We start from the raw sequence: 23,754 nt of genomic DNA on the forward strand, positions 1-23,754 counted from the left end.
TCAGATTTCCATGACCTTCAGTCTTGTCTCTCCATACTGTGCTTTATCCAATTCCTGAACCAGCTGTTGGTAGCCAACCACACGTGACTGCTTTGCTACTTTAGCCACTCCTTTCAGAGAAGTACTTTGAGATCTGGGTTCGTAAGCCACCAGCATAGTTCTGAGTGTTTCAGTTCAAATACCTTCTACTGGACAGCTACTCCAAAGCTGTTCCCATTCTCAATTCAGGGCACCTGTAACTGCAGTCCATGGAAACCAGGTTAAGCTCTTCTTTCACATCTTTGATCTCAGGTTTCAGCTGCCCCAGAAGGGTCATGATCTTCTCAATGCAACTTACAGGCCCACAAAGAGGACTTTTATCTTCATCTCTCTGTTTTTTCTTTCCATCCTTATCATCCTTCTCTTCTGGTTTCCAGTGCTCTTCCTTCTCTTTTGCTTTGGCTGGTTCAGGGACTGGTGTGTCCAGGGAGCCCTTTAGGAGACTCAAATTGGTCTCATTCAGAGATGGGTCCTTCAGCTCTGGGTGACCATGGCAGGGGGATTAATGGGACAGACTGAGCAGTGAGAAAAGAGTAAGGAGGGAGGGACCCCCTTGCTCATTTTTTTTGTTTTAACATACTAATTTTTGTATGTGTTGTGCCCTCCCCTCCCAGGAGAATGTAAGTTCCTAAAGGCAAAGACCAAATGATCCTTGTTATCATGGACCTAGAGCTTTACACATATTAGGTGTCAGATAAATGTTTGTTATATTGAATTAAAGTACCAGATAAATAGGTTTGTTACTATTAGAAGTGTTCTCTGTCTCTTTCCTCCTCTTTCCCCTTCCCCTCTCTATATCTTAGTTTTTATTTCATAATCACAGACTATACTGCATGCTAACCAGATTTATAGAGAGAAGAGGAAAATTAAATCCAGATAGTGTTTCAGCAAGTGAGAATAAGCACAGACTAGGGTGGAGGTAAGAGGTGTTCTCCCCATCTACATGGTTTGGTGTTTAAGATAAATACCATCAGCTATGGCAAATTTCTTACTGTCTTACCATTTCAAGAAGTGAAATGCGCCAAGGCTTCCACGGTGTCCTTATAGCAAACTGGGAACTATTTGTGCTGGACTCAGTATTTGCCTTGGTCAAGTGTACTTTAGCATGAAGTTTTCATCAGCAAATTTCTCCGTATAGATGGAATTGCCACCAAAGCTATTATGATATATGAGCTGTGGCACATGAAACCAGTAGTGAGAGTATGAAAACTGTAATCCTTGTAAACATATCCCTTCTTTTCAGTGGTCAGAGTAAATTTATTTTGTCTTTGGAAACTTGCCTGCAGAAAGGTTGAAAGTAATTTGACCCAAGGATTTTTCATCGATGGTGATATAGCAGATACGCTAGCATGGAGTTGGCCATGGTCATGGATGATTGGGCGGGGGTGGCTCAGACGCAGCTGTAGCTACATTTGTATGCTGTTAGAAGATCTAGTCTCCTGGTAACAGTGCCTGAAAAACAGCCCCAACCGGTCATTCTTCCTTCTACCTAAATAAAACCTGAATATCCCAATCACAACCTGCTACAAATAACCAAGTATAGCTTTCACAGGAGATGGTGGAGTAAAAGACTCAGGTTCAGTCTGATGTTCAGTCCAGATTGTGGTTCCAGAAGCAATTGGAGGCACTACTAGAAAAAAATCAGAAATTTAGCTGCACAAGGTTGTAAATTTTCACAAACATATTGGACTTCATTTTTACCCAACACTGACTATAGTGTCACATCAGTGATCTAGTCATTCTACAGAAATCATAGTGTGTACCTTTGAATAGAACATATTTAATTTTTTAAACACAGAATAAGATTACTTTTATTATCTGATTTTATGCTTTTCAAATCTTTTGACACAATTAAGATAATCTTATAAAATTTTTCCATTGCATGATGATTAATTGGGCTAATCTTCCAGTAAGATCCATAGATCTGTGGGGAAAGCCCTAACTCTAGAAGTGGAGAATCCAAGTTCAAATCCTGTTTCTGACTTGTGAAACCTTGGGAAGTCACTTGATTACCCTTCATTTATAAAATGAAGCAAAGTACACTAGTGAATGTCTGAGGTCTGTTCCACAGTTCCATATCTAGGTTACTGTGATCTGACAACCTCTTCTTCTCATAAGTTTGTGAAATAACACTTATTAGAGGGGAAAAAGTTCTTCCAGTCCATCTTGAGTCAGGGTCAGAGGTATAATGTTTATTTCTTACTAGAACATAGATTATGCTAAACCAAGTAAACAGAAATAAAAAAAAAAAAGCCAACCACAAAGATCCCCCCTGGAACTACCACCACCACAACAGAAAAAGAAAGGAACAAACAAAAACTTAGAAAGGTTCTGATTCTTTGAAGAATTGTTACCTCCTCTGATCTAGTCTGGTCTTGCAGCTTGCCCAGCTTTGAACCCAGTTTTGTCTGTATCACTCCATTACTGTGGTATTCTGGGTTTATGGTATAGACATGACTCTTGGGAACAGAATTCAAATGTACTTGGAGTGTGAAATGAATTTTCATAGAATAAAAGTCAAAGCTAGAATAGACCTTAGAAGTCATATAATCCAACATCACCATGGCATAAATATGGAAACTCAGCTCTAGAAAATTTAACTGACAACCAGGTTCACACAGGTACTAAGTAGGAGAGCTAAGATTCTGTTTCAGGTCCTCTGATGCCAGGGTCAGCACTCTGTCCTGGTAGTATAATCCAAGGACTTATCAAAAGAAGAGAATCCAGTGATCATTGTACAAACATCCAATAACAGTAGAGTTCTGATTTGTTGATCTTGTGCAGTATCTTTTTTTGCAAATGAGTTCAAAACCCCAGGGTCAATAGCCTAAACATGTATTTGCATAGCACATTATGTCTAATAAAATGCTTATCTTGGAACAATTTATGAGGTAGGTAGTATAAGTATTCAAATCACTATCTTTCTGAGGCACAAAGGTGCCTTTTCCAGAGTCCCGCACATTTTAAGTATATATTGTAGCTGAGAGGCCATTTGTGTTGTTTCCATACATCATGCTGCCTCTTTAAAGCAGTCAGTTTTGTTTGGTGCTTGGTAATACTTGGCTCTTGACAACCTACTGTAGTAGGTGATGCAAATATTATCATCCCCTTCTAAGAATGAGGAAACTGAAGCTTTGAGGTGTGAAATGAGTAGTCAATGATCATATCACCAGCCAGTGCCTGAGAGCTGAGATTTCTTGGAAAGTCTCCTAATTTCAGTGTTCACTATTAAGATCCCTTATACCATTCTCGGTACATTCACCATTTTTCCATGAATTTTGAAATTTGATTTGCTTTCTTAAATGATATCTCTTTAAAAGTAAGTTGACAAGAAAGTATCCAAATTTGTTAACTTAATGCAAGATCAGAGATCAGAGGAGGTAACATTGTTCTTCTCTGAAGAATCAGATACCTTCACAGAAGCTCTCCCCTCCCCCATATGCCATAAAGGAGTTTTAACCTTCAAACGTATAAGCTTCCTTTGGCTGATTGATGTGCTCTGAGCAAAGCTCCACAGAATAACATCCTACAGGATTCAAACAGTAGCATATAAGAGCTCAATCATCTCCGAAGAGCTTTCATTTGATAAAAGGGGGAAAGGAAACATTTCTTTGTTGGGTATCTTTTTTTTTCCCTAAAGAGACAAAAGGTCATTCAGTTGTCTATTCCTCTTGCCCTGTTGTGTTGTACTCTTGGGATTACACTTGTTTAGATGATGTAGACAACGGTAGTAACCTTCCTAGTAATCCATGACATATCTACTGTCTTAAAATCATTGAGATATTCCTTCAGAAAGATGTGTAGCCTGAGGCAATTTGGTGTGAAAATCTTGATGAAAAGGTAGCTTTTAGAGATTTGGATAGTTCATTATTTTAAGAAGATGATTTTTCACTTCTAGATTATGAATCTAATAGATGGGACTGTATATCACCCTATGAAAATCTATTTGATGAGTCAATGAGTATGTAGTATGTAAATTAACTTGGTGGCCCATTTCCTATTGGATACATCAGGTTGAAGTTCTTCTCCTCTCCCAATAGAACATATTGAACAAAAATGTTCAGTGTCTGAGATGACAGGCAAAGAAAAGTTTAAATGGGTTGGAAAAAAATTAATTCTCTAAAAAAAAAAACAACAACGTATTCCCTCCATTTCAAGGATAAAAGAAAGAAGTCTGCAGTATTCTACAGTATGTATCCTGACTTATCTGTGTATAAAGGGGCCACTTGATTCATCAGTTCTGAGCAGGTTTTATGCATTAAATTTACTTTTGCAAAACCCCAAAGTTATTCTTGTCCATATCTCTCAGTTTGACTGATTAATTATCTATGGTTCCCCAGCATATTCCATGATCACAGTAATGTTCTTTGGAGATATAATCATCAAAGAGCATCCCTTGGTTGGTATGGTACATGAGAAGGGCATAAATAATGGAACAGAACAGGGGGCCATTAATTTTTTCTGTTTTGTTTTCAGTGCTGGGAGGCTGATTTACTAGGTAGGGGGTATGGGGTGTGTGTGGGGAGGGGGAGGTGTCAGTGTGTAAGAATTTTACAGAGTGTTCCTTTCAGCCAATCCATCTGTTTGGACTGGGAGCCCTGCAGCCCTGGCAAACCTTGAAGGCTTTAGTACACTCACTTCAGCTTGCCAAGCCTTGGGTATTTCAGGGGCTCGAATAATTCTAATCCTGAACTAAATATGTGTTTTCTCAACATCAGATGCTCAGAAAAAAAAAAATGATTGGAATCTGATCCTTCTAAACTGAGCTTTAACCTATTATTTAATGCATGTGGGTTTTTTTCAAGACTTAAATGTTAGGACATCAAAAGTAAAACTAGTAACTGCTAATTAAAGATTTTAGAGGAGCAGAGAGCAAATAGCAAGGCGTTCAAAACATGTATGTCTCTGACTTTTATCAGGGTTGAAAAGAGCTGACTGAACTGAGATAATTACATGACGCAGGTTGGTAGACCCCAATAGTACATCAAAGGGTCTCTTCTGCCTCCCAAACCATAGGAACATGGAACTACGAGGTCCACATCAAGAAAATCCTATGTAGCCATTTGCTTTGTAGAATCCTGTTGCTCATTTGCGCTTTGCTTGTGTTTGGGGAATCTTGAAGGGGGTATTTCTATGACGAAGATGTCTTAGCATGGGAATTTTAGAATAAAATCATGTTTTAACAGCTTATTGAGCTGTGATGTGCTGTTTCAAATACAGAGCTAAGGGCTTTGGCCTGGCAGGACTTTTTACCACATACTAATGGGAGCAGCCAGGGTTGGCGGCCTGTGGCAGAAATGAACGGTTCACAATGTCATTCTGTAGAACTCCCCCTGGGTAATTAAGTGGTGTACTGCTCCAGTCTGCTAAGGAACTGTCAGCCATATGGCCAGTATGGTGTTGTTCTCTCAAGTGGAGGGGAAAGAGTAACATGAGTCTTAACTAGGTAAAGTAAATGGAGAAAATTTGGAAGAGGTCTGTTTTCTAGGTCTTACATTCTGTTTTTCCATCTGGTTCTGGTTCAGATTATTCAATAGTGGTTTTACCATATTGATTCCAAGTTAAGTGTTGTTAGTACAGAAAAGACAATGTGATATGATAGAAAGATGCTAGACTTAGAAATTAGAAGGATGGAGTGTGAATTCCTGGTTCCACAATTTACTAGGCATGATCTGGGATGATTGTGAAAAAAGTTATGAATTTCCGGAACTGAATATGGATAAAAAATGAACTGAAATAATCGAAAGAAGTCCTTAGTACAAAAACAAAAAGAAATAAGTATCCAAAGCAGGAGGAAAATCTTAACCTGTGTCAAGAGGTGGAACAAGGATTTAAAAAAAAAAAGGATAAACATAAAAAATGAGATATAAAGAAGAGAAGGAATACAGATCACTGAACCACTGATTCCATAAAATAATAAGTAGAATCTAGTGGGACACACCGAAAAGTCACACAGGCACTGAATAATGCTGATGAGATTCCATGTGCTAGTAGGAAAGAGAATATTAAGTACTAGTCATAAACAATCTGTTTTGTGATGGTTGATTATTCTGAAGGAATGGTGAAGCACTTGTGTAGTATCTGACATGAAGAATTTGGAGGTGTATTTTCTACTTCAGGAATACCAAATTCACTGTCAGGAAAGCTTCCAAGTACTCAAACCATATTAAAATATCATTGAGTATATATATATATATGTGTCTATGTGTAAGTATACATATATGCATGAGTCTATATATATGCACATGTGCATGTATGTGTTTATGTATATATACACAGATGTGTATGTATGTATGTGTACATATATAATGTGTATGTCTGTGTGTATGTATACATACACATATATTATAGCATAGATAATGTTAATTTTGTTGTTTTCTAAGTCAATGGACAGACTTCAGGGATCATTTTTGTTTGAGGTTGATACCACTGGTCTAGAGTGTAGGGGAAAGAAATTCACAAGTCAGAAAGGTTTGGATGAAATCATAAAAGACAGAATAAACAATATTCATTGTATAAACATTTTAAAAGCTTTTGCATAAGTAAAATTAGTACAACTATAATGAGAAAATAAACTGTTGATAGGAGAAAAATCTTTGAATAAATATCTCTGTTAGGAAATAGAAACAAATAACCAAGAGCTATGCTTTAACTGGAGTAGAAGCAGAACGTAGTGTATGGAGAGCTGAGCTCTGGTTTCACGTTCCACCACCGACACATCATGCCCATGATTTCTTTAGTCATTCACAACTTCTCACTGCTCTAGGCAAATCTCTAAAATGATTATTATAGAAAAGATACCACCCTGCATTGGTACTGGGAGGAATTATCTATATCAAAGAAGTACCAGGTCTTGCTTCTGTTCCCATTCTTAAATAGATAATTGGTTGAAGTAGTATAAATAATTTTTTAGAACATGAAATGTAAATGATCAAAAAAAGTTCCAAAATAACTAAATATAAAATGCAAATTTATGAAATTTTATAGTTTCCTCCTATATTTACCACATTGGCAACAATGATAAAATATGAAAATTGTCAGTGTTGAAGGCTGTACACTGTTGGTAGAGGTGCAAATGAGCCAGACACAAAGGAAAATAATTTGGCATTAGGTTAACAAAATAATTAAGCTTTTATACTCTTTTACTTGACAATACTGCTGAGTATTTGCCCCAAGAAGATCAAATATAGAGGGAAAGATACTACATATGCTAAAATATTTATAACATCTATTTTAGGGGGGTTCCCCATCTTACGGAATATGAAAGTGAAGGGATGCTATTGCAGTAAAAGGAATGACAACTAAGATGTTTTCAAAGATTCTCAGTCATAAGTTTGAACTGATAAAATGTGATGTAAGTAGAATCAGGAATGTAGGGATGGTGAACCTGTGACCTTGAGGCTTTCTAGGTCCTTAAGGGCAGCTTTTGGACTGAATCCAAACTTCGCAGAACAAATCCTCTTAATAAAATGCAAAAGAAGTGTAGTATTATGTAGTCTCAATATATTTGATCTTGTAATACCATAATAATTCAGACTTATTCTCTATTATGAAGATTTGTTCTGTAAAACTTGAACACAGTCAAAAGACCACACCTGAGGACCTAGAAGGCCACATTTGTCCTTGAGGCTGCAGGTTCTCCACTCCTGGTATGGACAATAACATCAAAAACTTAAAGAAAATAACACTGAGACACATCATCAACAAACTAGAGGTCATCTACTCCAACTGCCTCATTTGACAGATAAACAAACTAAGACTCACTGTGATCAAGTGGCTTATTAGGGTCCCACCGGTAGTAAATACGAGATATGAGATTTGAATCCTGTCTTTTGATCCCAAGACCAATATTTTTTGTTCTATAGGAAGCATTAAAACTTGAGTGCATTGATCATTTTAACTCTGTTTGTGGGAAAGAGGAAAGGGAAGGAATGAGCATTTATATAATACCTACCATGTGTCAAGTACTGTGCTAAGTGTTTTACAAATGTTAGCTCATTTGAATTGTCATCAGAGAACTGATGACAAGGCATACTCCTGTCTCCTTGGTAGATGGAGGACTAGAGATGTGAAATGAGATAGCTACTGTTGGATGTCATTTATTTTGCTTTAATGTACTTTGCTGTAAAACTAGCTAGAGTAGGGGTTAGGGGGAGAAACTAGAAAATGACGGTGATGGAAAAATTTATAAACCTTACAAAGAGATAGAATTTGAACTTACTTTAGTACTGTTAGGTAGATCAGCAGCTATTAAGAAATCTGCATCCGATAACTCTTAATGAAAGATTTTGTGTCAATGAAGAAGGTCTTCTGTGATGTGGCATTGAATTGTCTCTTTGCAAGTTACCACTGTCTTAACTGATTGTGAGGTGTTTGAAGAATCCTTAATCAGAATTGCAGAGGATATGAAATTTAGAGGAATAGTTAATATGAGAGATTAGTGGATCAAAATTTAAAACTACCCTGAAAGACAGGAACACTAGAACAAAAAAACTAGGATGGTAAATGTAGCTGTGATAAATTGTCTTCTTCTGTTCAAAATATTTTTGGCACAGGTACAGAATGATAAAGACCTGGCTTGGCCACAAGTCATGGGAAAAAGAGCTGATAGTTTTCATGTGAAAAGGAGTTGAGGGTTTTAATTGATCACAAGTTAAATATCAGACATCAATATGTGTTATGACTGCTAAAAATGATGATGCAGTTTTATAGCACATTAGCAGAAACTAAATGTGTAGATTTCTGGGACTAAGAGAATCTTTGTGCTCTGCGCTAACTAATCAGGCCACATCTGATGGACTAGGTTTTACTCCTTGTGACATATTTAAACCCAGTCACTGATGAAATTTAAGTGTGCCCAGAGCAGAAACCATGTTATATGGACAATTACCGAACGATGTGGTCTGTTTTGCCTGCTTAAGGAAAGCAAAAAGACCAAGGAAGAATCAAAGAAGATAACTTTTCAAATATCTGAAACACTGTCATACAGAAGAGAGAGTGGAGTTGTCCTGTGTTGTTCTAGGGGCAAAACCAGACCCAGTAAGTGGAATTGACAGTGTCAGATTTATGCTTAATGTAAGAAATGACATGAGCACCTAGTGCTTTCTAACAATAGAATGAGCTGCTTTCTAAGGCTTGTGAAGTGGTGGATTCTCTGTCCCTGGAGGTATGCATGTATATATTAATCAGAAGTTAAATAACCATGTGTCAGAGAATTGGTAAGCCTCCCTGGAGGAATCCCCTTCTTTGGGGTGGGAGGTTACAGTAGATACCTTCTGTGATCCTTTCCAACTCTATGCATTTTTGAACAGAGGACTTGAAAGTTATGCTTATGTTATAGATGAAGTGATATTCCTGATCTCATCCTATTTTAAGTGGCTCTTTGAAGAAAAGGTTTCAGAAATTCAAAACTGGGTGCTTATGTTGTGTAATTGCAGGAGAGTTCCACCCGTCCCATTCTACCATTACAATCAGAAAGGCATAGACAGTGCTGGAAGGTAATTCAGGGGCCCATTAAGTTCAATCCCTTCATTTTATAGAGGAGGAAAGTGAAGAGTAGGGAGGTTTGGGGGAACTTCCATTGCTATCCTTCCCACATGGCAACTTTCCTCATCGTGGTTGCAATATATCGTGTGTCAGCATAAGAAATTAAATGGGCATTTGGGAGGAATTTGCAATAGTCGCAGGTGACACAAGATGGCCAGCAACAGACGGCACAGAAAAAGTTTAGAAACTCAGAAATGCAAAAAATACATGTATAGTATTATATAGTATCAATATATTTGGTCTTGTTATAACATAATAATTCAGACTTCTTCTCTGGTACGAAGGGAAGGTCAAAATTTTTATGTAGATTTTCTAGATCACAGGAGTTCTTCTTTCCTAACACCAGTGATGTGGAAAGAATAATTGTGGTAACTATTTAAGATTTGAATCTAGACCTTCCTGACTACAAATGTGCTGCTCTAAGGTTCCTTTCAACATGTTTGGGATCTATATCTATATCTATATCTATATCTATATGTACATACATATATATATATATATATCCATCTATCCATCTCTCTCTCTCTCTCTCTCTCTCTCTCCCCACACACATAGATGTTTCCATTGTTTTTTTTATCAAACACTTCCTCACTCAGCCCTCAATGCACTCACTGCACTCACTGTCTCTCATATTGTCATATAAATATGTCTTTTATTACTAATTTGTCAGGAAGGTGATGGAGTAGATAGAACAATGGAACAGAAGTTAGGAAAGCCTGGGACCCCTACTGACTATATGACCCTGGGCATAACTTTTCAGAGGCCCAGGCAACGTTTTAAGACTTAGACATTGCAGAAAAGGTCACAATCTGTATTGGTCGAAGTCCTTTCCTCATCCTGGAATTCTCTAAAGCAATGAAATTATATATCCAGAAGAAAATGATAGATATGTGTCATTCTATTAATTTGCATGTTTTGGTCATTTGAAATAACACCGCATCCTAAACACACTCTAATTTACTTTCTTTTTAAAAAAAAAAGTAGCATTCTATTTGTGAGAATAAAGACATATTAAAATGTTTTTCTTGATGATCATAAAAACAAACTTCCTAAAGTCAGGACAGCTAAGTGCTAAAAACCTCACATATGGGGTGATAAATAAGATTAATGAATAATTGAAATTTTGTGTTATATAGGCACCAATAGATTAATTTTTATGAGGAACTTATTTCCAGTAATGATCCTAGGAAGTAATCTCTCATTAGTAAACTGTCACTGCACTAAAGAGAAAACTAGCTTTTGCTATACAAAGTGCTACTAACAGTGTTAAATTCTCACATATCTTTTGTAAAGAATATTTAAGAGTTAAGTCATGAATGCTCTGATAAACCAACCTGACATATGCATAACCTTCTGGCAAGAAACTTAAAAATTCCTTTTGCTTTGCTATCAGGTCTAAAATTTCTTAATTCAAGCAAAAGTTAATGAGTTTTAAGGTTATATTCAGTTTTTAAAATAAAAAAAAAACCTTTCCCATTCTGTAAAAATGCAATTTGAAATTTAACCATTGCTTTAAAAATTAAGTGATCTTTGATGAATGTTGATTCAACAAGACATGTATTTCCTATTCTGGCAATATTCTTTACAAGAATTGATTTTCATTTTTTTCTTCTGTAAACAAAAATTGGACTGGAAAATTGTAGTCACATTTTTCCTTGCCAGAGCTCCAGAATCCTTACTACAACTCTCTCTTTCATATATATTAGGCTTGGCTATTCTTTCCTTGTTCGACCACATTATTCAAATCTTACTTAGATCCAAATCCCAATGACTTTCAGGATATTCCTTGCCTTTTGGGGAAAAAACTATATTAATAACTATTTGAACACTTTTGATTATATCCAAAATTGCTACTATTTTCCTCTCTCAAAAAAAGTTAAAATACCATCTACTCAAATATTCCAATTCTACTTTCTGCCCTACAAATTAGATAATAATGAGGAAAAGTAGAAAGCAGGAAGAGTGTACACAGCCTACATGATTATAATACTCTTACAATTTAAAGCAACATGGGAGGATGTGGGGGATGTGCTGAAAGGCAAAAAAGGAGGAAGGATGCATGCAGGAGGAAGGATGTTAAAAGACAAACTTTAGCTTCCTAACAATTCTGCCTAAGGTTGACCTGTAAGCAAATGGCCTGGGTAGGAAATAAATTAAGTTCCCATCTGACATTAACTCCCTCCCTCTTGGGCTGCTCATTCATGGTCTATCTTGCTTCCTTCTCTTCCCCTAGACTCTGAGTCAATCAATTAATCAACAAGTATTTATTAAGCTCTTACTATGTGCCAGACACTGTAGGGACACCTTCAGCATATTTGATCTTTGGGAGTACTTTCCTTCCTGTTTTTATTGAACCGTGTTTAAAAATGTCTACTTTTTTCCACTGGAATAAAACCAACAATCATATTGTTTTTTCCAGGATTTAAAAATAGACACTGAAGTAAATAGAACATTATTTTTAAAAGATGATATACGGGGTGGATCAAGGGAGAAAAAAGAAAGAACTTTGCTGAGTACAGGTCTCTTGGTTCATCTGAGTGCTAAACAAAGATACTCAAGCTTCCTTTCTGAGATAGTTTGATACAGATATCACAATAAGATCTGAAGACATAATAACTTCCTTATAAAACTAGCTTCCCTGCCCTACAGGAAAAAAAGGGGAGGGGAAAAGAGAGGAGGGAGGTGATAGAAGGGAGGACAGATTGGAGGAAGAAGTAATCAGAATAATACATGCTGTTCTGGGGTGGGGAAAGGGGGAGATGGGGAGAAATTTTGAAATTCAAAGTTTTGTGGAAGTGAATGTTGAAAACTGAAAATGAATAAATTTAATTAAGAAAATAAATAAACCCAGCTTCCTCAGTTTCTCTCTGCCTGTGCATCCCATTCTTTGACTCTGGCATCTATGGACTTTCTCCCTCCTCATCTATGCTTTTTCACTTCTGTGTCTTCTCTCAGATCTCAGCTAGAATTTTACTTTCAGCAGGAAGCCCTCTCCTAACCTCCTTAATTCTAGTTCCTACTTTCTGTGTTTATTTCTAATTTATCCTTTATAGATCTTGTTTGTGCATAGTTTATTGAATGCTGTCTCCTCTATCCTTGAGTGTAAAGACCATTTTTGCTTTTCTTTCTTTGTATAGCCAGTGCCTAGCACTATGCCTGTCCCAAAGTAAGAATTTAATAAATGTTGGTTTTAACATGGTCTAGATGAGGAAGAATTAGAACTTAGAATTCCTTCCTTGGACTTCTGGCCTCTTGCCCTGACATTGCACTGGTCTCCTTTATCCTTTCTGGAGATCTTTTCAAGTCTATTTTCCTAGTCTTTCTGATTTCCCCCTGTCCTATCTAGGTCACTGGAAATATATTCAGTAGACTAATTAAGTCTCGTCCTTCACATTGGTGAATCTAGGCTTCTTCACCTAAGGTAACATTTCAGTATTGTCTCTTATGGCTCTGTAGGGTTGAGGGCAGAGGCCATCTTTCCTTTTAGCATGTCTGCATTGTGTGAGTTCCTTCCTCTTCCCAGTTCAAAGCTCATGCTCCCTCTTGGGTTTCCCACAAAGTTCATGTTTCCTATCTGAGAGATGCCTCCAGCTCATTTCATTTACAGATCAGAGATGTCCAACACAGCCTGAACCTAGATAGACCTTTTCCAACTTAGGTTGCCAGGTCTGCCCACATCTCTGGGCTCTCTTTAATGATTTATCCCTTTTCTGCCCAGAGGGTAGTTATTTCCCTCTTCCCACCCCTGTCATTATGCTTTTGAGTTTTACAAATACTTGAAAGATACACTAAAAGTGACAGATATTATTTCTATCAGGGGAAGAATGACATTTTGTCACATCGTCATCATTTTGAGTTGGAGCAACATCTGTTGCTACACTTGAAACAGACAAAATCAGTTCCCTTCAGTGGGAAGGTAGTAAATTGTTTAATTCTGTGCATCCCTTTAATTGTCTAGGGTCTTTGGGTTATGTAACAGATTTCTTCTTCTGAGACACCACATGACCTAAAAGGGGTTAATATTGCTCCCAAATTAGTCACTGATTCTATCCTTTGCAGAATTTTCAGGTGTACAGTAACTAAATTAAAATGTACCTTTATGTAGAAGACATATAGACATGTGGTTGGATTTTTTTTTTTAGTGAAATGTTGTCTGAAATTACTGCATCAATTTGCAATAAGAAATATGCAATGAGGAAATAGCAGAGGACCCCGGTGAACTCTGTTCTGTATTACAGATTGCTTCATAAAAGTTTAATCAGCCCTTCATTGGCTTGATCACTCCAGATAGGCCAACTAGTTCTGACAAAGCAAGTCTTACCAGACACTTACCCTTTCTCCAGATAAAATCATACTTTTCAAAAAACAGACAGGATCATTGTTAACAGATAATTCTTTCTATATTTATGTCCTAACAATCTTTAAAAAGCTCCAAGTATTTGTAAATTTCACTTTACTTAAATAGAAGTTTAATAACAAATAAGTCTGAATATAGGCTATCTCAAAATAAAACCACCTCCTTTAAGTAAAATCTCTGAAAATAAAAAATAGAAAGTTATATGCTAAAAATTCATAAAATTACTTCATAGAGTACATTTATTACAAACTTGTTTAAAAATTCCTTTGAATTTAAATAATATGTATTTGTTATTTTAACTTATTTTATTAAGACAGAATGCTGTCATCACTTTAATTATTGTTTTCTATTTAGAGAATTGTTACAGATTTCCCTGAAGTTTTATAGAATCTATTTTTTTTGGTGGAGGGATGGTGGTGGTGTTGATTACAAGCTGCACTTGGAGTAATATGATTATCCATTGTTTGCAAAATGGCTGCACATTAAGGGTTGAAGCTTAATTAAGGTGTACAGATTTATTAATAAAATCCAGAACTACTGAATCCTACTCCAGGGATCAATTTTCAAAATTTTGTTGTCACTAACTGTTAAAACTTTGCCTTATAGGCATCCACGAATTTCCACTAAAAAGAATTTTCTCTTGAAATACTCGGTGGCTTATTAGCACAAAACTACTAATTTTGTTCAGTGTTAGAATGGCATAAGATGGAGAACAGTAGGACTTTCTTAATCAGAAATCACAGTAAAACTCCATTAATTCAAACTAGTTAGTAGTAAGGCCACTTCAGTTTTATGAAAAGGCAATCATATGACATTTTAAGAGATTTTTAGTTTGGCTGCTTTTAGGTATGTACAAGGCAAACTGTATTTATCAAAGCAAGGCTAGGCAACAACATCTCCACTGTCTCCAAACCCTTGGGATAGTTCTGTTAGGTTGGTGACTTTCGTAGTTGCCAAACCTGAAAGGAAATATTGAATAACTGGCTCTCAGTCCCAGTCCATCTTTCTTGGACTCTAAAAAGTCCAAACTATAGGATAACACAGTGAATCTTGTAAGCTATAAAGGATAGTTCTATTAGGTTGGTGACTTTTACACTTGCCAGACCTGAAAGTATGATTTAAGGAAATATTGAAGGATTGACTCTCAGTCCCAGTCCATCTTCTTTGGACTCTAAGAAGTCCAAACTATAGGACAACACAGTAAATCTTGTAAGCTATCAAAGGTACTAGAAGAAGGGGGAGGGGAGGGAGAATTGTGTTTTTTTATGAAGCTACTCTGAGTCCTTTCTGTGATTTTGATATTTTTCGAGGGGTGAAAAAAGACTCTCCTATTCTCAATATGCTTTGTTACTTTGTATTTTTGCATGGGAGCTGGGGAATGTTTACTCAGATCTGTGGAGACTGTGATACAATATACATATGGGAGTTATATCCTGAGATTTCCCTAAGGGAACTCTTGGTGGAGGCAAAATGAACCAAAGACCAAATGATTCAATGGGTTGGCCCAAATATCGGAATACTAAGAGGTGGGAGTCCAGAATCCTGGTTTACAGGTCATTTATAATGAGCATATTTTAAATGTGAAGGAAAGATGATTGGAAAGAGTTTATTCATTCAGATGAGTTAAGCATTTTTATTGAAATTTGTTTCTTAGAACATCGTAGGCTAGGCTTTTAGAGGGAAGAAACCTATTCATTTGCTAAGAATCTCTTTTGTTGTAGAAGCTGTACAAGAGCAGTGAAGGGACTATCAAGAAAGCTGGGTTCTGCTCCAGACCTTGCTAGGAAGTAGTTTTTGCTAAGCCAGTCAAAATCCGTTAATTTACTGTTCCTTTGAAATCCAGATACATATCATTCCTTTCATATCATTGTCTCATATTGCACACCCAGCTCTCTCAACTGTTAGATACATGCTCTAAACTACATATTAAAAAATCATTTTCATACAAGAGCCTAAGAAACATTTAATTAAATAATTTGTATCATAAGTTTTTTCTTTTCAAAATTGGGTTGATAAGTTAGTAGAAACAGTAGCAAAAATGAATTTATTATCAAAATGAGTAATAAACGTATTTGTTGCATAACTCACTCACAGAAAACTTGTTAAAATATAAATCACTAAAATTTGTTATAGATTCTATTCCATTTAATTTCTATTCCATATAAATTTTAATGAGAAGAACTCTGCTACTTTGGGGACTCAGAATAACTTCTCTAAAGGAGGTAATATTTGATCCATGCATTGAAGAAAACTGGAGATTTTAGGAGGAATAGTTGAGGGGAAAGGATATGTGTGTGTTCGTCCTTTGTTGCTGAAGAAGACCACACCGTCAGGGAAATGATGATGAGACTTGCACTTGACTTTGTCTTGAGTGAGGGAGGGCTGTGCAGGTCACCAGCTTTACTTCTCCTCCAGAGCATCTGAATCCAGTGACCAGATATTCATCAGGATGACTGGAGATGACCCAGGATGAGGCAATTGGGGTTGAGTGACTTGCTCAAAGTCACACAGCTAGTGAGTGCGAAGTGTCTCAGGTGAGATTTGAACTCAGGGTCTCCTGACTCCTGCACTGGTGCTCTTATCCACTGCACCACCTAGCTGCGCCCATGGGGAAAGGATATTCCTGGAAGGATGGACTATATAATCCGTGGAAAGGCAGGAATTGGGAGAGAAATATCATGCTATTTGTCTGTAGCAAATTGTGTGAGGAAAATAAGATATTGTAAACTCAGAAGTTAGACCAGAACCAGAAGGTGGTGAGCTTCAAAAGTCAAACAAAACACTAAACATTGTGCATATTTCTCATTATCATATGGCACTTTTCACAAAAAAATGCATAAAAAATAACAAAGTGAAAATGAAATTATATCCTTTACTTATTATAATACAATAAAATAGTAAACAACACTGATAAGTATTTGTTTAAAAAAACAGTGGTAATGGCAAATTAACATATCAACATTTCTGAAGTACAGATAAAGTAGTTCTCAGAAGAAAAATTGTATCCCTTAAACTGTGCATTAACAAAATGAAGATTAATAACTATGTATTTAAATATGTAAAATAAAACCCAAGCACACCCAAAATAAAAGCACAAATTTTGAAAATTAGAGGAAATCAAAATAACCATTAAAATTACAAAGAAAACTAAAATAAATTTCTTGGAAAAAACTAACAAAATTGATCAACTTTTAGCTTATGATTCATAATAAGAAGTGAAAAGGTCAAATTAACCAAAAAAAACCCATAGAAAATCACAATGAAACCTGAAAAATTATAGCAATTATCAGAACCTATTGTATACACAGTTGTATTGCAATATAACTAATGCTAAAATAGAAATGGAGGATTATCTTCAAAAATACAAAGTATCCAAACTCACAGAACACCAAATAATAATATTAAATAATTCAGTCATAGATAAAGAAACAGGACCTGTAAAAGAGCTACTGAGGCCAGGGTACATAATTCTATCAAATTTTTATAGAACAGTTAATATCTACATTAAGCCAATTTTTCTCAAAAATTGAAAATGAAGCTCTCTGTAAAGTAAAATAAAAGCTAGTTTGTCACCTGGCAGATAAACCTCTCAATATCCTACTGGTATCCCTGGAAGGATAAATAAGGGAAATTTCTTTGGAAAGGTTTTGGAGAAAACTCTGATATAGTTGAATAGATCTTCAGTAGAATCAGAAAGGAAGACAACATTAAATTCAGCCTCATGGCAAGTTCTTCTGCAGATGCCTTCAGTCTGAAGGGTATCACCAATGTAAAAATAACTGATCTCTCCAGCATTTCAGAGCAAGAAGATATTCCGATTAATGCTGACTTACCATATAAAATTTATAGAACTGTTGTTGCCCTTAAACAAAGAATAAGCCAGATGTAATTCAATACATTGTTTTCTTTCATTTCTTTCTTTAACTGATTTGTTTCCAATTCCTAAAATGCTTAACCAAGAAGAGGAGTGAATTTACTAGGGTAGCATTATAATGAAAACCCTGATGAACTGATAATAACTCTGAAAAGGACAGTTTAATTTTTCCAAATAATGCATTAACTTGAAAGATTTGGAAGGAAATTCTTAGCTGTCTCTCCATTATTCTACTTAGTGCAGATGTGATTTAACTTTATGAACACTTAGGTATTAGCCCTTATTCATCTTAGCAATAACACAGAGAACTACGGAACTCATAAAGAAAAGTTCTTGATTTGTCTGTGTAAACATCTGCATAAATGCAGTCATATAAAATAAATTTGATATTTTTAGAAAGTACTTGGGAAAGTTAAGTAAGTTTTATTAGACTGAAATGCCAGTCTATTACTTATGTCTTTTAAAATTAATAAATTTAATAAAATTATCATATAAGTGCTATATGATGCTGATAAATATATACATTCTTTAGTGCTAATTGTGTGTGAGGGGTGAGAAAGATTTGAGGATCTAAAGTTGTGAACCTGAGTGTCTAGAAGGATGGAACTGCTTATGGTTTTGAGAAAAAGATAATGAATTTTGCTTTAGGCATATGGAGCTTGAGATGCTTGTGGGACATTCAGTTGGAGATGCCCAAGATGGTATAAGACTGGAGATAACAGAGAGACTGAGGGTAAATAGTTAGTTGAATAGTAAATAGTTAGATGAATGGGTTTTCTGAGTAGAATTGATAGTTGAAGCCACAGGAGCAGATGAAATAACGATTCGTATTTATACAGTGCTTTATTATTTGTAAAAAGCACTTTATTTATGTATTATCTGTTCTTCTTAACAACTCTGTGATGTAGTTGCTGTTTTCTCAGTTTTACATATGAGAAGGAAACGATACACAGCAGCACTGTAACTTGTTCAGGATTACACAGCTAGTATAAATTTGAGGTAGGATTTGATATCATCTTCCTGACTCCAAATCAATCATTCTGTCCAAAGAGAATGGAGCCTAGAATAGTTTATGAAGTTCACGGAGGAAATAGAATAAGTAAAAAGCTTAATATACACATGATTATTGGAGGAGAGGAGTGCTCAAAATGTGGGGGTCTAGAGGTAAGTAAAGACTGTTTTTAAGAACTCATAACCTTTGATGGAAGAATCTAAGAAGGAAAAAAAATGAGAGGTAGATGCATTTTAAACATAAATTAGGGGCATTTAACTTTTATGTAGTCAATTTCCTTGAATTGAAAGAATGATAACTAGCAAATTGAATCTGAATATTCTGAAAACACGACTGAAACTTGTCCCTAAGAAGAGATATGGAAAAGCGGCTCCCAGCCGTCTTTGCAGAAATAGGGGACCATGGGTGTAGATTAGTGATGTCAAACTCAAGTAGAAATGGGGACCACTAAAACCTGTGTAATGACCCATGTGGACTGCATATTGACTAAGAAAAATATTGATTGATGTTATCTATGGTCTATTATGTTTTTATGTATTTTGTTTGATATTTCCCAATTACAATTTAATTTGTTTTGGATCACAGCAGTTAGTGTTGGGCCCCAAAGGGATGCTTTTGATACCTCTGTTATAGATGGTCACTGATGATAACATAAGATTTCTTTATATTGGTTTATTTTTCTGAACCTTTTCCTCCATCTCTTCACTCATTCATTTAGCTATCTATACATTCATTCATTCATTCATTCATTCATTCATTCATTCATTTATAAGGGATGTCTCTTTGCAGCTGAGTGAGGGAAGAGATATAGTGGAAAATATGTAATATAAAAACAAAGTTTATTAGAAAATATTAAAGAAAGATAATTGTACTATCCTCTTTACAGCTGAGTTAGTGTACAATAAAAAGACGTTCACTCCTCTGACTCAAATGAAGTTCCCACCATCCACGTTATTCCTGCCATGGATTAAATCCATACTATTTCCCTTATCCCTTCAATCTCCTGTCCACACATGTCCAATGAGTATCTGAACATGGTGTGAGCTACCCAAAATGATCTCCACATACTTCTACACCAGGGCAAAGCTACAAAGGGCAAAGTATTGCCAGCTAGTACTAAGAAAGCTTCCAGAAGTAGAGGTTGCCTCTCTAAGTGGAGTCTGTGCATAGAATCTATTTCAAATCAAGATAAATGAGTATATTATTAGGATTTTATTTATTGTTAAAATAATCATCACTATGTTCTTCAGTTTTAAATTGTCTGGTGCTATGAAAGTACATTCAAACTTCCTCTTCTACTTTGTCAATCTGGATTGTGACCCACAATAATATTTTCCTATCAGTGGAAATTCCATAAATATTTTGTCTGCTTGAAAGATAACTAGTGTTTGATACATTAAGGAGATTATGACTCCATGCCTCTCCTGGCCAAAAAACAAAACAAAACCAACATTGGTAGGAAGTGATCCAAAATTTTATGCTCCTACATGCCCAGGTCCCTCCCTATGGCACTTGATAAAACCAAACTTTTTGGATGAGGTTTGGAAGGCAGGATGCAGAGCAAATTATTAGATGAATTCCGTGTTCTTATGCCAAGAAGGCAATCCCTAATGATAAATTATTTCATAATAAGAGCCAATTTTGTATAGTTTTAGGATTTGCACAGTGCTTAACAAATATTATGTCATTTTATCCATACAATGGAATTGAAAGGTAAGTGAAAGTTTTATCTCTATTTTACAAGTGGGGAAACTGAGGCAGAGAATGGGATTACCTAGGGTTACCCAAGTAGCAAGATTTAGGTCTTCCTAACTTGAGGTTCAATATTCAATCTACTGTAAAACTAGTTGTCTCCTGATATTTTGTTTCATGAGAGAAGGATTGGCCTGCATTTCCAAACACTCCTAACCCCAATAGTCTTTAGCTTCCCAGACTTTCTATTACTTGCCACAATCTAGACGTTCTCTCTCATGAGAGTTATGCTGACTCTCGCTCAGGAGACAGCAGTATGTTGGTGCTGTTTAGAGATCAGGGAAGGACAAAGGGCTGGGGAAAGGCTAGCCTCATACATGTATAACTTTGTAAGTGTGCAAGGATACACAGCTCATTGAACTAGATAAATTGTTTAAACTGATCATGCTCAGTCCTTTGATCTACCCGATCACTAGCTATTGTTAACCTCTTTGTTGGACTCTAAATCTTGATACTTTCAGTTGCTGACAATGCTCTCCCAGTCTCCAGACATGCTTTGTTGCCTCTGGTCCTTTTCTTAGAATTTCTGTATTCTCACTCGGTAGCTGATTCTGCTGCTGGTATGGCCTGTCTCTTGCTTCTGCTCTGGCACTCAGTTTGTATTATAATTAATCTGTATAGCACAGCCAGAAATACACCATATGTCAACTCGCTGATGGCAAGGAAGACTCCTGACCGTACCATGTCACTGTTCCCATACACTGATGGAGTCAGGGGAACAGGACACCAGTTAGAGAGGTGCAAATTCACTGAAGTCCTGAAAAAACACTCTAGTATTGGCTATATAGCATTATATTATGTAGCGTAGTATTTCATATATATATACACACACATATAACAGTATGCATATACTGTATATAGATTGTATTTATATACGATATATAGCGTGTGTGTGTGTGTGTGTGTGTGTGTGTGTGTGTGTGTGTATAGTAGTATATAGTATAGTAATATGGTATTGAAGGGACCAGAAGCTCTTGGGGTATGAGGATTTATCACTTGTCTCTGGTTTCTAGGCTCTTTTAAAAGTGAGACTTTTAATATCCAAAAAATTTTACCAAAAAGGAAAAATCATGCAGGTAGTCTTGCAGCCCTACAAAGAAAATTTCTTCATAGCACTTCTCTCTCATCCCCAACAAGAATTTATTTCCCAAGGGAACTAATCCAGGCTTGCCTGCAATTAAAACTTGTCCTGCTCCTGTAGACCTGAATCCTTTCTTTGATGAGACTATTTCCACTTTCCTTGACTCTAACCCTGGACCTATAACTACCTCCTAACAGTTATTTACCTTGTTCTGTCACCACCTAAACTCATACCTAATTCAGCCTCAACGATTCTTGGACAGCCACATCTCTGCCCAGAATTAGCAGCCCACTTTAGAGCTGTGTCCCCAATATTATTAGGGAAATAATTTTCTATGTATTAGTTTTCAGGCTATATAACATTACCCTTGTAAGAGGAAATACAAATCTCAATTTTAACAGCAGTTATTTTAGTTGGTAGCAGTATCAATTCCTTCTGCACTTGAGTGGAAAGTCATCTCACCAAGTTTCATGGCCAATAAAATTTAATTATATTGACAACTGATAGCTGTCATTTTGTTTGTTTCTTTCTAACAAGTAACATATAGCAATGTCTCCCTCTTTCCCAGAAAGACTGCGTGTCCCATGGTTACCACAAAAGTGAACAGTCTCTTTGTTGAACTGAGCATTAAAAGTGATTAGAAGAAAGTAAAAGAAGAACATAGGAAAGATGGAAGTACAAAGTCTTTTTAAGTTTTTTCCCTCTCTTAAAGTGGACAAAGCTCTCTTTATTTACTGCCTTTTTGCCTGACTGTGCCCTGTAGAGCAGCAGCATATTGCCAAAAAATGCTGAGTGTTTATAAATGTTCATGGTGATAAATAATTTCGATGTAATATAACCAAGGTGATATCTACCCTAGAATAATGAACTTGTAAGTATAAAGGGCTAGCCCTTATACAATAACTTTGAAAATCAGAGCTTTATTCTACTTCTGTGGTAGGATTCTTGCTATGGTAACACTAAGGTAAAATATTCCATATGTTTTGAAAAGTCTTCATTATTCTTTGTCCACTAGTTAAATTCTAATGAAATGCCACCAGGTCTCCATTTTGTTATTTTCCCACATTGATATAATGTCTTGCCGTCCTGTTGTAGCCCTTTTCATTCATAACATATTAATCAGAAATGTAGCTTGTTTGAGGTAAAAAATGAAAACATTTACTTTGATTTTATATTTTAAAATTTTCTTAAAATTCTCTAAATGCTTCTTCAAGCATAAGTAATTCAAACTTGATTTTTAAAGACCCTGAGTTATAATGATGATAGATTTAGAGTTTGAAGACATTTCAAAGGTCACCCAAGCCATTCCTCTCACTTTACAGATGAGGAAACTGAGCCTCAGGGTGGCTGTGACTTGCCCAGCGGGTTATAGTCTCCAAGTATCAGCTGTAGGGTTTGAACCCAAGTCTTCTTGGTTCCATGTGAAGAATTTTGTCAACTCCCCACGCCTGTACATCTGTTTTCAACACCTGGACTCAGTCACATCTCAGATAGGAAGTATACACCTCTGAATGAATCCACATTGTGTATTTTCCTGTGAAAATGTTTAGTTGCCAACTGATTTATTCATTCTCCAAATTTCATGCTTTTCTTCTGCTGCTTTCAGTTCATCTACACCAAAGCTCATTTTCAGGGTAGCCTTAATAAACAGGTATCCAAATGGCAGGTCCCATAGGTACAGAAAAAGACATAAAGTGGTTTTCAAGCTATTTATTATCATGTGAGGATTATCAGCACCTCTCTCTGACATAGTCAGTAGATATTACAGATAACTGAAACATGACAGGGTCATGGCACTCTTAACCTGTGTTACAGATGTCAAATATAAAAAGCATATTCCAAAAATACAAGCGAAAATAAGCAAGCCCGACAAAAAGAGGAAGATCTTCCTAAGAAGGGAACTGCAGCTGCCAATATCTTTTACTTTTGTGCAAGAATATGAAATTTTAAATTATGTGCAGGTAGAAGTAGAAGATATTTTACCTCTCACCCACTTTACTGAAACAGGTAAGTGATTGATTGTCTGGTGGCTTAGCTGCTGACAGCTTTTGTTGGCGCATTTTGAAGATATGGTTTATTAGGTGAGCCTTGAG

The 23,754-nt window shown here is 36.1% G+C and overlaps 1 protein-coding gene and 1 pseudogene across 4 annotated transcripts in view; one reads left to right on the top strand and one right to left on the bottom strand.

Moving 5' to 3' along the window:
- Positions 1–23,721, bottom strand: LOC140514719 (proteasome activator complex subunit 1-like; annotated as a pseudogene).
- TENM3 (teneurin transmembrane protein 3) overlaps positions 1–23,754 on the top strand; it is a 3,393,579-nt gene that overhangs the window by 1,858,984 nt on the left and 1,510,841 nt on the right. The window lies entirely within an intron of this gene.

The sequence above is a fragment of the Notamacropus eugenii genome, chromosome 7 (genome assembly GCF_028372415.1).
Source record: "Notamacropus eugenii isolate mMacEug1 chromosome 7, mMacEug1.pri_v2, whole genome shotgun sequence".
Lineage (NCBI taxonomy): Eukaryota > Metazoa > Chordata > Mammalia > Diprotodontia > Macropodidae > Notamacropus > Notamacropus eugenii.